Below are 17,088 nucleotides of genomic sequence, written 5' to 3' on the forward strand. Positions count from 1 at the left end.
ATGATCATTTTGATGTGTTCTTGGATTCGGTTGGCAAGAATTTTATTAAGTATTTTTGCATCAATATTCATAAGAGAAATTGGCCTGACATTCTCTTTCTTTGTTGGATCTTTGTGTGGTTTTGGTATCAGGGTAATTGTGGCTTCATATAATGAGTTGGGTAAATTTCCTTCTGTTTCTATTTTGTGGAATAGTTTGAAGAGTATTGGTGATAGGTCTTCTATGAAGGTCTGATAGAATTCTGCACTGAAGCCATCTGGTCCCATGCTTTTTTTGGTTGGGAGACTTTCTATGACCCTTTTTATTTCTTCAGGTGTTATGGGACTGTTTAGTTGATCTATTTGATCCTGATTTAGTTTTGGTGTTTAATATCTATCTAGGAAACTGTCCATTTCCTCCAGATTCTCCAGTTGTGTTGACTATAGGCTTTTGTAGTAGGATCTAATGATTTTTTGAATTTCCTCACTTTCTGTTGTTATATCTCCCTTTTCATTTCTAAGTTTGTTAATCTGGATACTGTCTCTGTGCCCTTTGGTTAGTCTGGCTAAGGGTTTATCTATCGTGTTGATTTTCTCAAAGAACCAGCTCCTGGTTTTGTTGATTCTTTGTATGGTTCTCTTTGTTTCTACTTGATTGATGTCGGCCCTGAGTTTGATGATTTCCTGCCTTCTACTCCTCCTGGGTGAAATAGCTTCTTTTTTGTTCCAGGGCTTTCAGGTGTGTCATTAAGCTGTTAGTGTATGCTCTCTCCATTTTCTTTTTGGAGGCACTCAGGGCTATGAGTTTTCATCTTAGCACGGCTTTCATCCTGTCCCAAAGACTTGGGTATGTTGTGTCTTCATTTACATTAAGTTCTAAAAAGACTTTAATTTCTTTCTTTATTTCTTCCTTGACCAAGGTATCATTGAGTAGAATATTGTTCAGTTTCCATGTATATGTGGGATTTCTGTTGTTTTTGTTGCTATTGAAGACAACTATTACTCCATAGTGATCTGATAGGAGGCATGGGATTAGTTCGATCTTCTTGTATTTGTTGAGATCTGTCTTATGACCAATTATATTGTCATTTTTGGAGAAGGTACCAGGAGGTGCTGAGAAAAAGTTTTATTCTTTTGCTTTAGGATAGAATGTTCTATATGTATATATATATATATATATATATATATATATATATATATATATATATATATATATATATCTGTTAAATCTAATTTGTCCAAAGCTTCAATTAGTTTCATTGTATCCCTGTTCAGTTTCTGTTTTCCTGATCGGTCCATTGAGGAATGTGCAGTGTTGAAGTCATCCACAGTTATTGTGTTAGGTGCAATGTGTGCTTTGAGCTTTAATAAAGTTTCTTTTATGAATGAGGGTACCCATGCATTTGGAGCATAGATGTTCAGGATTGAGAGTTCTTCTTGTTGTATTTTTCCTTTGACCAGCAAGAAGTGTCCCTCAGAGTCTCTTTTGATGACTTTGGGTTGAAAATCAATTTTATCTGATATTAGATTGGCTACTCCAGCTTGTTTCCTGAGACCATTTGCTTGTAAAATTGTCTTTCAGCCTTTTACTCTAAGGTTGTGTTTGTCTTTGACCCTGAGGTGTGTTTCCTGTATGCAGCAAAATGTAGGGTCCTGTTTACATATCCAGTTCGTTAGTCTATGTCTTTTTATTGGGGCATTGAGTCCATTGATGTTAAGAGATATTAAGTAATAGTGATTTTTAACTTCCTGTCATTTTTGACATTATTTTTTAAATTTGATTGGTTAACTTCTTTTGGGTTTGATGAGAGAAGGTTACTATCTTGCTTTTTCCAGGGTGAAGTTTCCCTCCTTGTATTGGTGTTTTCTTCATATTATCCTTTGTAGGGCTGGGTTTGTGGATAGATATTGGGTAAACTTGGTTTTGTCATGGAATATCTTAGTTTCTTCATCTATGGTGATTGAGAGTTTTGCTGGGTATAGTAGTTTTGGCTGGCATTTGTGTTCTCTTAAAGTCTGCATGAGATCTGCCCAGGATCTTCTAGCTTTCATAGTCTCAGGTGAAAAGTCTGCTGTGATTCTGATAGGTCTTCCTTTATATGTTACTTGGCCTTTTTCTCTTACTGCCTTTAATATTCTTTCTTTGTTTAGTACATTTGGTGTTTTGATTATTATGTGACGGGAGGTATTTCTGTTCTGGTCCAGTATGTTTGGAGTTCTGTAGGCTTCTTGTATATTCATGGTCATCTCTCTCTCTTTAGGTTAGGGAAGTTTTCTTCCATAATTTTATTGAAGATATTTGCTGGCCCTTTAAGTTGTAAATCCTCACTCTCATCTATGCCTATAATCCTTAGGTTTGGTCTTCTCATTGTGTCCTGGATTTCCTGGATATTTTGGGTTACAAGCTTTTTGCATTTTGCATTTTCTTTAACTGTTGAGTCCATGGTTTCTATGGTATCTTCAGCATTTGAGATTCGTTCTTCTATCTCTTGTATTCTGTTATTGATATTTGCACCTATGTCCCCTGATTTCTTCCCAAGGTTTTCTATCTCCAAAGTTGTCTCCCTTTGAGTTTTCTTAGTTGTTTCTACTTCTGATATTAGATCCTGGATGGTTTTGCTTATCTCCTTCACTTGCTTGTTTGTGCTTTCCTTTAATTCTTTAAGTGATATTTGTGTTTCCTCTTTCATGACCTCAGCCTGTTGACCAAAGTTCTCCTGTATTTCTTTAAGTGATTTTTGCTTTTCCTCCTTATTGGCTTTTGTATTCTCCTGAATTTCTTTCAATGATTTTTGTGTTTCCCTTGTAAGGGCTTCTAACTTTTGATCCATTTTCTCCTGAATTTCTTTCAGTATGTCCTTCATATATTCCTGTACCAGCATCATGACCACTGATTTTAAATCCAAATCTTGTTTTACTGGTGTGATGGGGTATCTAGGACATGCTGTTAAAGGAGAATTGGGTTCAGATGCTGCCATATTGCCTTGATTTCTGTTAGTGACGTTCCTGCATTTGCCTTTTGCCATCTAGTTCTCACTGGTGTTAGTTGGTCTTGTCAATACTGGACTCACTACTGCAAGCTGCCTCTTCCCAGGTGGCCTCTGGTACACAGCTGACCTCCTGCACTGCCTGGAGACAGGGTGTTGTGGCCCAGGCTGTTCAGATCCTGAAGCAGACACCTGAAAGCTCCAGCAGGGGCCTGCTGGATTCACCAGAGCACACTGACTCCTCCCAGCTGGCCTCCTGGATGCCCCTCTTGCCTCTTGCAGGACCTGGAGATGTGGTGTTGCAGCCCAGGCTGCTCTGGATCCTGAAGCGGAGATCTGAAGGCTCCTGCCAGAGGCCCCAGGACTGGAACCTAAGCTCTGTGCTGGAGCAAGCTGTGTACTCCCAGTCTGCTTCCAGGTGCACACTAGGCCTCTTGTACTTCCTGGAGATGGAGTGCTGGGGCCCAGGCTGTTCAGATCCCAAAGCAGACACCTGAAGGCTCCTGATGGGGCCTGATGGACTCACCAGAGCACACTGACCCCTCCCAGCTGGCTTTGGGGATGCCCCTCTTGCTGATTGCAGGACCTGGAGGTGTAGTGTTGTAGCCGAGGCTGTTCTGGATCCCGAAGCAGAGATCTGAAGGCTCCCGCCAGAGGCCTCAGGACTGGAACTGTCTGTGGGACTTTTAAATTAATTTAGATCTTGTGGATGAATAAGAAAGTAAGGGTTGAGGCTTAATAGTGATGTGTTTGTGTGTCAAGTTGACAAGGGGTCAATTGTACTGGCTAGTTTTGTGTGTCAGCTTGACACAGGCCGGAGTTATCACAGAGGAAGTTGCTTCAGTTGGGGAAGTGCCTCCATGAGATCCAGTTGTGGGGCATTTTCTCAATTAGTGATCAAGTGGGGAGGGTCCCTTGTGGGTAGTACCACCTTTGGGCTGGCACTCTTGGTTTCTATAAAAGAGCAGGCTGAGCAAGCCAGGGGAAGCAAGCCAGTAAGGAACATCCCTCCATGGCCTCTGCATCAGCTCCTGCTTCCTGACCTGCTTGAGTTCCAGTTCTGACTTCCTTTAGTGATGAACTGCAACATGGAAGTGTAAGCTCAATAAACCCTTTCCTCCCAAACTTGCTTCTTGGTCATGATGTTTGTGCAGGAATAGAAACCCTGACTAAGACACCATCTGAGCAGGTGTGTTTGACTGAGACAGTTTTAATGACTCCATTTAACTCATTTTACATTAATAAGACTACTCAGTTTAGCTGATCTTGATTTAAATTCATTAACTGGTATCTGTCTGGCAAGTCAGATCTTAATTTTATTAAGATTTTTTATTAAAAAATCTTAATTTTATTAAGATTTTTTTTTAAATTTGTAAAGTATAGGCTTTTATTTTTCTTTTTATTTACCTGAGTACTTACAGTTTATTTTCTTCCAAGTAAGATATAAAAATGACATGAAACATTGTGTTGTTTAGATTAACAAAAACAACAGAGAAATACAGAAAACAAAAAGTACAATAGTCTTCACTAGTAAGAGCTCTGCTGTGCACATCATAATCATGGTTTCCACCCATCATAATTACGTGCAAGAATATGACTCAGGAGTTTTATCTACTACAAATAATGTGATTATAGCCTTTTGTGTAAACACTGGAGCATATCAGCTACTTGTCTTTAGCACAGGTGCCTAAAAATTGAGTCAATGACCTGTAATAGCCATTGTCTTTTGTTTCCATATGCAACACCAGGCTAGCCTCTAGTGGTACCAAGGTATTACTTGTACAAGTAGTTTACAGGGGTTTTTCCTCTTTATCTTTACATCATAAGTTTTAATTTTCACCTGTTTGGTTGCTAATGAAGTTGTGTAACACTTCTCAAGCATTAAGACTTTTTTCTGTATTCTGAGAGCTTTTACATGCATGTGATGCAGGTTCTGTATCTGAGCCATAGCCCTTGGCCAAATGTCTTCTCTAAAATCCTTGCATAAATATTTTGCCAGATTGTAAGTGGGTTGTTTTTCTGATGTATTGCAGTTGGTTTGATTCTGCATTTTGGACTTCTATTGGTATGTTTTGTTTCTACATTGGCAAAGTTTTTCACTCTGTTGGCTTAGTTGACATTCTTTATTTGAAAACACTGTCATCTTCAAATAATTAATGCCAAAGAAACTTTCTTCTATTCAGGGTTCTGTCTAAATGCTTTCTATTTTCATGTTTCACAAGTAGACCTTTATACTTGGATTAGTTTTCAAAGAACACTATTCAGTTTATTTTTTCCTTCAATGGCAGTAACCAGTGTTCCAGTATTAATTCATTTAATCCTCTCAATCAGTGTGGTTAGTGGTTTTGCACCTTATTTGTTCAGTTTTCTTGGTTAGACTGATTAGGAGTATTTTCATTCAGAATACTCATCAGTAAGTTTAAATGAGTATGTATTAGCATTATCTTCTCTTTCAGTTCTGCAATCTTTTCTGGTAAAGGTGCATTGTGCATATCCATCTCAGATATATTTACTATGGCCTTTGTTGTTAACAGATAGCACACCATTTTATCACAAGAAAGGCAGAAATGGCTTCTCAAGGCAGCCAGAGCAGCATTGGTAGAATATACATGGAAACCAACATGAGTCTGACAGGAATTAAAGAGTAAAAGGTTGTATGTGCTGGATTTGAGAGAACCTTCAATGCCAACCAAAATGGGCTCTAACAAAATGACATTGTTTATGACTCTGGAGTAGGCCAGAACACCGAGGGACCTCGGCAGGTCACAGACAATGTACACTATGTCGCCAAGCCAAAGCGGCCAAGCCAAAGCACACAGTGAAACATCTCTTTGGCTCCAACCAGGCAGGCAGCTGCAGGTCAATAGGTGAAAGCACCTTCACCTTAGAACTGGAGGACCCCAGAGGGGAGAAACATTACACCACCTGAGTGTCCCACTCCACGAAGGAAGTAAAAGAAAAAGGTGTATTTCAGAGTCACTACAGAACTGGGTCTCCAAGGCCAGAAGACTGCAAGCATGTCACCATTTTTTGAAGCCTACGGCTCTTTCCCGCACCCTAAGTCCCTGAGCACAGTCTTTAAAGTGACACCAAATGATTCTTTGAATTTTCTTTTTTTATGAAATATTTTTATTTTCTATATTCTTGGTTTACATTCCAAATGATTTCCCCTTTCCCAGATTCCCCCTCCCTGTATGTCCCATAAACCTTCTTCCTCCATCCATTCTCCAATCACCTCCCTCGTTTTTCTCTGTCCTTATATTCCCCTCCAATGCTAGATCAATCCTTTCCAGAATCAGGACCCACTCTATACTTCTTCATGGGAGTTATTTGTTATGTGATTTGTGCCTTGGGTATTCAGAGCTTCTGGGCTAATTAGTATCCACTTATCAGAGATTGTATTCCATGTGTATTCTTTTGTGACTGGATTACCTCACTTAGGATGATATTTTCCAGATCAAACCATTTGCCTAAAAATTTTGTGAATTCATTGTTTCTAATTGCTGAGTAGTATTTCATTGTGTAAATATACCACATTTTCTGTATCCATTCATCCTTTGAGGGACATCTGGGTTCTTTCCAGCTTCTGGCTATTATAAATAAGGTTGCTATGAACATAATGGAGCATGTGTCTTTATTGCATGCCAGGGAATCATTTGGGTACATGCCCAGGAGAGGTAGAGCAGGGTCCTCCAGAAGTGTCATGTCCAGTTTTCTGAGGAACTGCCAGACTTATTTCCAAAGGGGTTGTACCATCTTACAGCCCCACCAGCAGTGGAGGAGTGTTCCATTTTCTCCACATCCTCACCAACACCTGCTGTCTCCTGAGTTTTTGATCTTAGCCATTCTGACTGGTGTAAGGTGAAATCTCAGGTTTGTTTTGATTTGCATTTCCCTAATGACTAATGATGTTGAGCACTTCTTAAGGTGTCTCTCAGCCATCCGAATTTCTTCAGGTGAAAATTCTTTGTATAGCTCTGTAACCCATTTTTTAATAGGGTTATTTGATTCCCTGGGGTCTAACTTCTTGAGTTCTTTGTATATATGGGATATTAGCCCTCTATCAGATGTAGGGTTGGTGAATATCCTTTCCCAACTTGATGGTTGCCGTTTTGCCCGTTTAACAGTGTCCTTTGCCTTACAGAAACTTTGTAATTTTATGAGGTCCCATTTGTGAATTCTTGATCTTAGAGCATAAGCTCTTGGTGATCTCTTCAGGAAAATTTCCCCTGTGCCCATGTCCTCAAGGGTTTTCCCAGTATCTTTTCTATTAGTTTCAGTTTGTCTGGTTTTGCATGGAGGTCCTTAATCCACGTGGAGTGAAGTTTAGTACATGGAGATAAGAATGGATCAATTCACATTCTTCAGCATGCTGGCCTCCAATTGAACCAGCACCATTTGTTGAAACGGCTATCTTTTTTCCACTAGATATTTTCGGCTTCTTTGTCGAAGATCAAGTGACCATTGGTGTGTGGCTTCATTTCTGGATCTTCAATTCTATTCCATTGGTCCACTTGTCTGTCACTGTGCCAATACCACGCAGTTTTCAACACTATTGCTCTGTAGTATTGCTTGAAGTCAGGGATACTGATTCCCCCTAAATTTCTTTTGTTGTTGAGAATAGTTTTAGCTATCCTGGGTTTTTTTGTTATTTGAGATGAATTTGAGAATTGCTTTTTCTAACTCTGTGAAGAACTGAGTTGGGATTTTGATGGGGATTGCATTGAATCTGTATATTGCTTTTGGCAATGGGCCATTTTAACTATATTAATCCCACCAATCCATGAGCATGGAAGATTTTTCCATTTTCTGAGGTCTTTTTCGATTTCCTTCTTCAGAGACCTGAAGTTCTTGTCATATAGATCTTTCACTTGTTTGGTCAGAGTCACACCAAGATACTTTATATTGTTTGTGGCTATTGTGAAGGGTGTCATTTCCCTAACTTCTTTCTCAGCCTGCTTATCCTTTGAGTATAGGAAGGCAACTGATTTGCTTGAGTTGATTTTATAACCTGCCACTTTGCTGAAGTTGATGACCAGCTGTAGGAGTTCTCTGGTGGAGGTTTTCGGGTCAGTGTCCATTGTTGTGTCTCTCTTTTCACTTCTAAATTTATTAATAATGGTACTGTGACTCTGCCTTTTCGCTAAGGGCATTTCTATCTTGTTAAGTTTCAAAAAGAAGCAGCTCTTGATCCTTTTTATGTTTTTTAGTTTCTAATTGATTGAATTCAGGCCTGAGTATTTCCTGCCATCTTTTCTTTGGGGTGTTTCCTCCTCCTACTCCTGCTGCTACTCCTCTTCTTTCATTTTATTTTATCTTTTCTGAACCTTTCAGGTGTGCTTCCAATTTGTTTATATGGGAACTCTCCAATTTCTTTATGAGGGGCATTAGTCCTCTAAACATTTATATTAGCACTTCTTTCACAGTGTCTCATAATTTGGGGTAATATTACCTTCATTTTCATGGAATTCTAGAAATTCTTTAATTTCTTTATTTCTCCCTGACCCAGTGATCCTGGAGTAGAATGTAGTTCACTTCCCATGAGTATGAGCTTTCTGTTTTTCTATTGTTGAATTCCATCTTTAATCCATGCTGATCTGGTAAGAAACATACACTTATTACACACTTCTTGTATCTGTTGACCCTTGCTTTGTGACCGATAATATGGTCAGGTTTGGAATACATTCCATAAGGGGCTGAGAAGAGAGTATATTCTTTTGTATTTGTTTGAAATGTTCTGTAGACAATTGTAAGGCTTATTTAATTCATAACTTTTGTTATTTTCATTATTTCTGTTTAGTTTCTGTTTTGATAACCTGTCCATTGGTGTCAGTGGAGTGTTGGAGTTTCCTACTATACGTAAACATGGTTCTCTCTGTAACTTATTATAAAGTAATGATTATTTTATGAATGTGAGTGTGCTAATATTTGGTATATAAATGTTCATAATTGAGAGGTCATCTTGGTGGATGTTTCCTTTGATGAGTATAAAGTGTCCTTCACGATGTCTTTGGATTACTTTTGGCTGAAAGTTTATTTTATTAGATTTTAGAGTGGCTACACAAGCTTAGTTATTAGGTTGGTTTGCTGTGTACACCTTTTGCCAGCTCATTTTTCTTAGGTAGTGTTTATTGTTTTGCTCAGATGGTTTCTTCTATACAGCAGAATGATGAGTGCTGTTTATGCATGCATTCTGTTAGCCTATGATTTTTTATTGGGTAGTTCATTCCACTAATGTTGGGAGATATTAATGACTAATGATTGTTACTTCCTGTTACTTTGATGCTGACTTTAGTGTTATTTGTGTGTGTGTGTGTATGTGTGTATGTGTGCGCGCGCATGTGTGTTTCTCTTTTATAGGTTTTAATGGTGTGAAATTTTTTCTTGTGTTTTCTTGTATGTGCTTCATTGTGCTTGAGTTTTCCTTTTAATATACTCCATGGGAATGGGTTAGTGGAAATACATTGTTTAAATTTGGTTTTGTCATGACATAACTGGGTATCTCCATCTGTGGTGATTGAAATTTTTGCCAGATTTAGTAATCTGGGATGACATCTGCAATATCTAAGGGTCTACAAGACATCTGCTAAAGCTCTTCTAGCTTTTAGATTATCAGTTGATAAAATGTAATTCATATATATATATACAATATAGATATTGTATCTTAGTCCTCCACTAGTAAAAAAAAATTTTCCAACCTGTTGGCTAACATTTTGTCCTGTTGACAATGTCCTTTACCTTACAGTAGCTATGCAATTTTATGAGGTCCCACTTGTCAAATTTTGATCTCAGAGCATAAGTCATTGGTGTTATGTTCAGGAAAATTTCCCTTTTGTCCATGTATTTGAGACACTTCCCCACTTTCTTGTCTATAAGTTCCACTGTATCTGGTTTTAAGTGGTGGTCCTTGATCCACTTGAGCTCTGTACAAGGAGATTAGAATGGATTGATTTGTGTTCTTCTACATGGTGGTTTCCAGTAGAACCAGCACCATTTATTGAAAATGCTGTTTTTTAGCTCCTTTGTCAATGAACAACTGACCATAAATGTGTGGGCTCATTTCTGGGTCTTCATTTCTGTTCCACTGATATACCTATCTGTCTCTGAAACAATACCATACAATTGTTTATCACTATTGCTCTGTAACACAGGTTGAGGTCAAGGATTGTGCTTTCCCCAGAAGTTCTTTTGTTATTCCCCAGAAGTTCTGTTATTGAGAATATTTTTTGCTCTCCAGAATTTTTTGTTATTCTAAATGTATTTGCAAATTTCTCTTTCTTTTTTTGTGTGTTTTTTATTGAATATCATCTTCATTTACATTGCCATGGTAAAATCTTTCCCAATTGCCCCCCTTCCCCCAAATCCCCAACCCTTCCTCCCTCCCCCTGCCTCCATGTATATGCCCCTCCACCCAACACACTCTTCAGTTTCCCTTTGTTGGGGCCTCTGTTGAGCCTTTACCTGACCAAGTATGATTCCTCCCACTGATGCCCAACAAGGCCTTCTTCTGCCACATTTTTGGTTGGAACTATGTGTGCCCCTTGGTTGATGGTTAAGTCCCTGGGAGTCTTGGGGCATCTGGGTGGCTGAAATCATTGTTCCTCCCATGGGGCTGCAAGCCTCGTCAGCTCTTCTGGACCATCCTCCATCTCCTCCTTTGTGGACCCCATGCCCAGTCCAATAGTTGGTTGCTAACATCTACCTCAGTTCTTGTAAGTCTCTTGCAGGGCTTCTTTGGAGACAACCATTGTATGCTCCTTTTGGTATACACTTCTTGTCATCCTTTGTTTTGTTTTTTTTTTGTTTTTTTGGGGGGGGGTTATTTTATTTATTTTTTTTTCAAGACAGGGTTTCTCTGTGTAGCCCTGGCTGTCCTGGAACTCACTCTGTAGACCAGGCTAGCATCAAACTCAGAAATCTGCATGCCTCTGCCTCCCAGAGTGCTGGGACTATGGGCATGTGCCACCACCACCTGGCTCGGTTTATTTATTTATTATATGCTTGTCATCCTTTGAAGCGTTGGGATTTGTTGACTGTTTATAGGATGAATCCCCAGGCAGGGCAGTCACTGGGTGGCCTTTACTTCAGTCCCTGCTCCGCACATTGTCTCCCTTATTGCTCCTGTGAGTATTTTGTTCCCTTTCTTAGAGGAACCAAAGAACCCTTGCTTAACTTCTCCTTCTTGTTGAGCTTCCTGTGCTGGGTGAATTGTAACTTGTTTATTTTCAGCTTTTGGGCAAACTTATGCTTATTAGTGAGTGCATACCATGTGTGATCTTTTGTGATTGGGTTGCCTCGCTCAGGATGTCACTCGCTCAGGATGAGTTCCATCCATTTGCCTAAGAATTTCATAAATTCATTGTTTTTAATAGCTGAATAGTACTCCATTGTATATATATGTCACAGTTTCTGTATCCATTCCTCTGTTGAGGGATGTCTGGGTTCTTTCCAGCTTCTGGCTATTATAAATAAGGCAGCAATGACATAGTGGAGCATGTGTCCTTATTACATGTAGGAGCATCTTCTGGGTATATGCGCAGGAGTGGTATAGCTGGGTCAGCAGGTAGTACTATGCCTAATTTTCTGAGGAATTGCCAAACTGATTTCCACAGTGCTTTTATCAGCCTGCAATCCCACCAACAATGGAGCTGTGTTCCTTTTTCCCCACAACCTCTCTAGCATCTGCTGGCCCCTGAGTTGTTCATCTTAGCCATTCTGACTGGTATAAGGTGGAATCTCAGTGTTGTTTTGGTTTGCATTTCCCTAATAACTAAGGATGCTGAACATTTCTTTAGGTGCTCTGGGGCCATTTGAGTTTCCTCAATTGAGAATTCCCTGTTGAGCTCTGTACCCCATTTTTTTTTTTTTAATGTTATATTTTTTTTTATTATTCGATATAATTTATTTACATTTCAAATGATTTCCCCTTTTCTAGCCCCCCCACTCCCCGAAAGTCCCGCAAGCCCCCTTCTCTTCCCCTGTCCTCCCACCCACCCCTTCCCACTTCCCCGTTCTGGTTTTGCTGAATACTGTTTCACTGAGTCTTTCCAGAACCAGGGGCCACTCCTCCTTTCTTCTTGTACCTCATTTGATGTGTGGATTATGTTTTGGGTATTCCAGTTTTCTAGGTTAATATCCACTTATTAGTGAGTGCATACCATGATTCACCTTTTGAGTCAATAGGGTTATTTGACTCTCTGGAGACTAACTTTTTCAGTTCTTTGCATACATTGGATATTAGCCCTCTCTCACATGTAGGGTTAGTAAAGATCTTTTCCCAATTTGTTGGTTGCCGTTTTGTCCTATTGACTATGTCCTTTGCCTTACAGAAACTTTATAATTTTATGAGGTCCCATTTGTCAATTCTTGATCTTAGATCATAAGCTATTGGTGTTCTGTTCAGGAACTTTTCCCCTGTGTCCATGTGTTCAAGATTTGTCCCCACTTTCTCCTCTATAAGCCTTAGTGTGTCTGGTTTTATGTGCAGATCTTTTGTTCCATTTGGAGTTGAGCTTTGTACAATAAGATAAGAATGGGTTGATTTGCATTTTTCTGCATGCAGATCTCCAATTGATCCAGCACCATTTGTTAAAAATGTTGTCGTTTTCCCACTGGATGTTTTTAGCTTCTTTGTCAAATATCAAGTGACTGTATGTGTGTGGGTTCTTTTCTGGGTCATCAATTCTATTCCATTGATCTTCCTGCCTGTCTGCAAACCAATACCAAACAGTTTTTTTTATCACAATTGCTCTGTAGTAGAGCTTGAGGTCAGGGATGCTCTTTCTCCCAGAAGATCTTTTGTTGTGGAGAATAGTTTTTGCTATCCTGGGTTTTTTGGTTATTTCAGATGATTTTGAGAATTGCTCTTTCTAGATCTATGAAGAATTGATTTGGGATTTTGATGGGGATTGCATTGAATTTGTAAATTGCTTTCGGCAAGATGGCCATTTTTATTATATTGATCCTGCCAATCCATGAACATGGGGTATCTTTCCACCTTCTGAGACTTTCTTTGATTTCTTTCTTGAGAGGCTTAAAGTTCTTGTCATATAGATCTTTTACTTGCTTCATTCTGGTCACACCTAGGTATGACATATTATTTGGGACTATTGTGAAGGGTGTCATTTCCCTAATTTCTTTCTCCTCTTGTTTATCCTTTGAGTAGAGGAAGGCTACTGATTTGCTTGAGTTAATTTTATATCCAGCCACTTTGCTGAAGTTGTTTATCAGCATTAGAAATCCTTTGGTGGAAGTCTTGGGGTCGCTTAAGTATACTATCATATCATCCGCAAATAATGATATTTTGACTTCTTCCTTTCCAATTTGTATACATTTGACCTCTTTTTTGCTGCCAGATTGCTCTGGCTAGGACTTCAAGTACTATATTGAATAGATAGAGAGAGTGGGAAGCCTTGTGTCATCCCTGATTTTAATGGGATTGCTTCAAGTTTCTCTCAGTTTAACTTGATATTGGCTACAGATTTGCAGTAGATTGTTTTCACTATGTTTAGGTATGGGCCTTAGATTCCCAATCTCTCCCAGTCTTTTATCATCAAGGGATGCTGGATTTTGTCAAAAGCCTTTTCAGCATCTAATGAAATGACCATGTGATTTTTTTCCCTTTAGTTCATTTATGTAGTTGATTGCATTGACAGATTTCCATATATTGAACCATCCCTGCATCCCTAGGGTGAAGCTTACCTGACCGTGCTGAATTATAGTTTTGATAAATTCTTGGATTTGGTTGGCCAGGATTTTGTTCAGTATTTTTGCATCAATGTTCAAGAGTGAGATTGGTCTGAAGTTCTCCTTCTTTGTTTGGTTTTTGTTTGGTTTAGGAGGAAGCAAATACTGCAAAAGGAGTAGTAGGCAGAAAATAATCAAACTTAGGCCAGAAATCAACCAAACAGAAACAAAAAGAACTATACAAATAATCAACAAAACAAGAAGCTGGTTCTTTGAAAAAATCAACATATATAAACCCTTAGCCAGACTAACTAGAGGGCACAGACACAGTATCCAAATTAGTAAAATCAGAAATGAAAAGGGAGACATAGCAACAGAAACTGTGGAAATTCAAAAAAACATCAGATCCTCGTACAAGTGTTTATACTCACAAGGTTTGAAAACCTGGATGAAATGGACAACTTTCTAGATACATACCAGGTGCCAATGCTAAAACAGGATCAGATAAACCATCTAAATAGTCCCATAAGTCCTGAGGAAATAGAAGCAGTCATTAATAGTCTCCCATCAAAAAGAAGCCCAAGACCGGATGGATTTAGTGGGGACTTCTATCACATCTTCAAAGAAGAATTAATACCAATACTCTTTAAACTTTTCCATGAAATAGAAACTCAAGGAACACTATCCAACTCATTCTATGAAACCACAAATTTCTCTTTCTAAGTCTATGAAGAACTGAGTTGATTTTTTTTTTTTTTTTTTTTTTGTGGAGATTGCATTGAATTTTTAGATTGCTGTGGGCAAGAAGGCTATTTTTACAACATTTATTCCTATGCTTATTATCCATAAGCATGGGAGATCTTTGCATCTTCTGAGAACTTTGATTTATTTCTTCTGAGACTTGAACTTATTATCATACATATTTTTCACTTGCTGGGTTAGAGTCACACCAAGGTATTTTATATTACTTGCGATTATTATGAAGGGTATCATTTCACTAATTTCTTTCTCAGCCTGTTTGTACTTTGGGTATAGAAAGGCTAATGATTTGTTTCTGTTAATTTGGTATCCCACCACTTTGCTGAAGTTGTTTATTGGATTAGGAATTCTCTGGTTGAAGTTTTAGGGTTACATAAGCATACTATCATATTGTCTGCTAATAGTGATATTTTGACTTCTTTCCAATTTGTTTCCCCTTGACCTTCTTTTGTTGTTTAATTGCTCTAGCTAGGAACTCAAGTTGTATATGTAGAGAGAGAGTGGGTAGACTTGTCTAGTCCCTGAATTTGGAGGGATTGCCTCAAGCTTCTCTGCATTTAGTTTGATGTTGGTTAGTGGTATGCTGTATATTTCTTCTATTATGTTTAGGTACAGGCCATGAATTCCTGATCTTTCCAAGGCTCTAATCATGAAAGATGGTTGTATATTGTCAGATTCTTACTCACCATCTAAAAAAATGACCATATGTTTTTTTTATTTGAATTATCTTGATGAATTTACATATATTGAACCATCCCTGCATGCCTGGGATGAATCCTATTTGATAATGTTAGAGGACCATTTTGATGCCTTCTTGGATTTGGTTTGTGAGAATTTTATGGAGCATTTTTGCATTGATATTCATAAGAGAAATTTGGCTGAAGTTCCTTTTCTTTGTTAGGTCTTTGTGAGGGTTAAGTATGAGCATAATTGTGGCTTCACAGAACAAATTGGGTAGTGCTTCTGCCATTTCTATTTTCTGGACTTTTTCAATTAATATTGGTATTAGGACATTGTTGAAGGTCCGAGACAATTCTACACTGAATCCATTTGGTTCTGTTCTTTTTTATGGGAGGGGAGCTGGGAGACTTTTAATGACTGCTTCTATTTCTTTAGAGGATATGGGACAGTTTAAATGGTTTATCTGAACCTGTTTTAAGTTTGGTACCTTGTACCTATCTAGAAAATTTTCCATTTAATCCAGATTTTCCAGTATTATTGAATATAGAGTTTTGTTGTAGGATCAGTTGATTTTTTGATTTACTCAGTTTCTGTTGTTATGTCTCCCCTTTCCTTCCTGATGTTGTTATTTTGGATACTGTCTCTGTGCCTGCTGATTTCTGTGGCTAATGGCTTATCTATCTTGATGATTTTCTCAAAGAACCAGCTCCTGGTTTTTTATATTCTTTGCATAGTTCTTTTTGTTTCTGCTTCAATGAATTCAGCCCCAAGTTAGATTCTTTCTTGCCATGTACTCCTTTGGGTAGATTTGCTTCTTTTTTGTTATAGAGCTTTCAGATGTGCTGTCTACCTGCTCGTGTATTCTGTCTCCAGGTTCTATTTGGAGGCACTTATAGTTATGAGTTTTTCTCATAGCACTGCTTTCACCGTGTCCCATAAGTTTGACTATGTTGTGCTTTCATTTTCATTGAATTCTAATAAGTCTTTAATTTCTTTCTTTATTTCTTCCTTGACAAAATTATCATTAAGTATAGTGTTGTTGATCTTCCATGTTAGGGTGGGTTTTCTATTGTTTTTGTTGATATTGAAGACCACCATTAGACCATGCTGATCTGATAATATGAATTTGGATTGTTACAATCTTCTTGTATCTGTCAGTGTCTCTTTTGTAATTAATTATATTATTAATTTTAGAGAAGGTGCCATGATGTTCTGAGAAGAATGTATAGTATTTGTTTTACGATGAAATGTTCTATAGATATCTATTAAATGCATTTACTTCATAACTTCTGTTAGTTCCACTGTGTGTCTGTTTAGTTTCTGTTTCCATGATGAGTTCATTCATAACTGTAGGCAGTTGAAATCTCCCAATATTATCCCAATGGCTACAATGTGTGCTTTGAGCTTTAGTAATGAATGTGCCCTTGCCATTGGAGCATAGATGCTCTAATGAGAGTTCATCTTGGCAGATTTCTCCTTTGATGAGTATGAAGTGTCCTTCCTTATCTTTCAAAAGCATTTGGTTGAAAGTTGATTTATTTATTTATTTTATTTTATGTATATGAGTACGCCATTGTTCTCTTAAGACACCAGAAGAGGGCATCAGACCCCATCACAGATGGTCATGAGCCAACATGTGGTTGCTGGGAATTGAACTCAGGACCTCTGGAAGAGCAGTCACTGCTCTTAACCCTGAGCCATCTCTCCAGCCCCTTGAAAGTTGATTTATTCAATATTAGAATGGCTACTCTATCTTGTTTCTTAGGACCATTTGCTTGGAAAATAAATTTTCATCTTTTTCCTCTGAGGTAGTATCTGTTTTTGTTACTGAGGTTTGTTTTCTGAAAGCATCAAAATGTTGGGTCCTGTTTATGTATCCAGTCTGGTAGTATATGTCTTTTTATTTGGGAATTGAGTTGGGGACCCCAAGCCCAGCTCCTGTTGGTTCTCTAGAGAGTATCAGGAAGTGGTATCCTCTCTGTGCCAGATGTGGCTCA

General features: G+C 38.4%; 1 pseudogene; it reads right to left on the reverse strand.

Annotated features, from left to right (window-relative positions):
• Positions 1-5,325: 5,325 nt before the first annotated feature.
• On the reverse strand, positions 5,326-5,932 carry LOC127697749 (protein Mis18-beta-like; annotated as a pseudogene).
• Positions 5,933-17,088: the final 11,156 nt, after the last annotated feature.

Source organism: Apodemus sylvaticus, chromosome 12 (assembly GCF_947179515.1).
Source record: "Apodemus sylvaticus chromosome 12, mApoSyl1.1, whole genome shotgun sequence".
Classification (NCBI taxonomy): Eukaryota; Metazoa; Chordata; class Mammalia; order Rodentia; family Muridae; genus Apodemus; species Apodemus sylvaticus.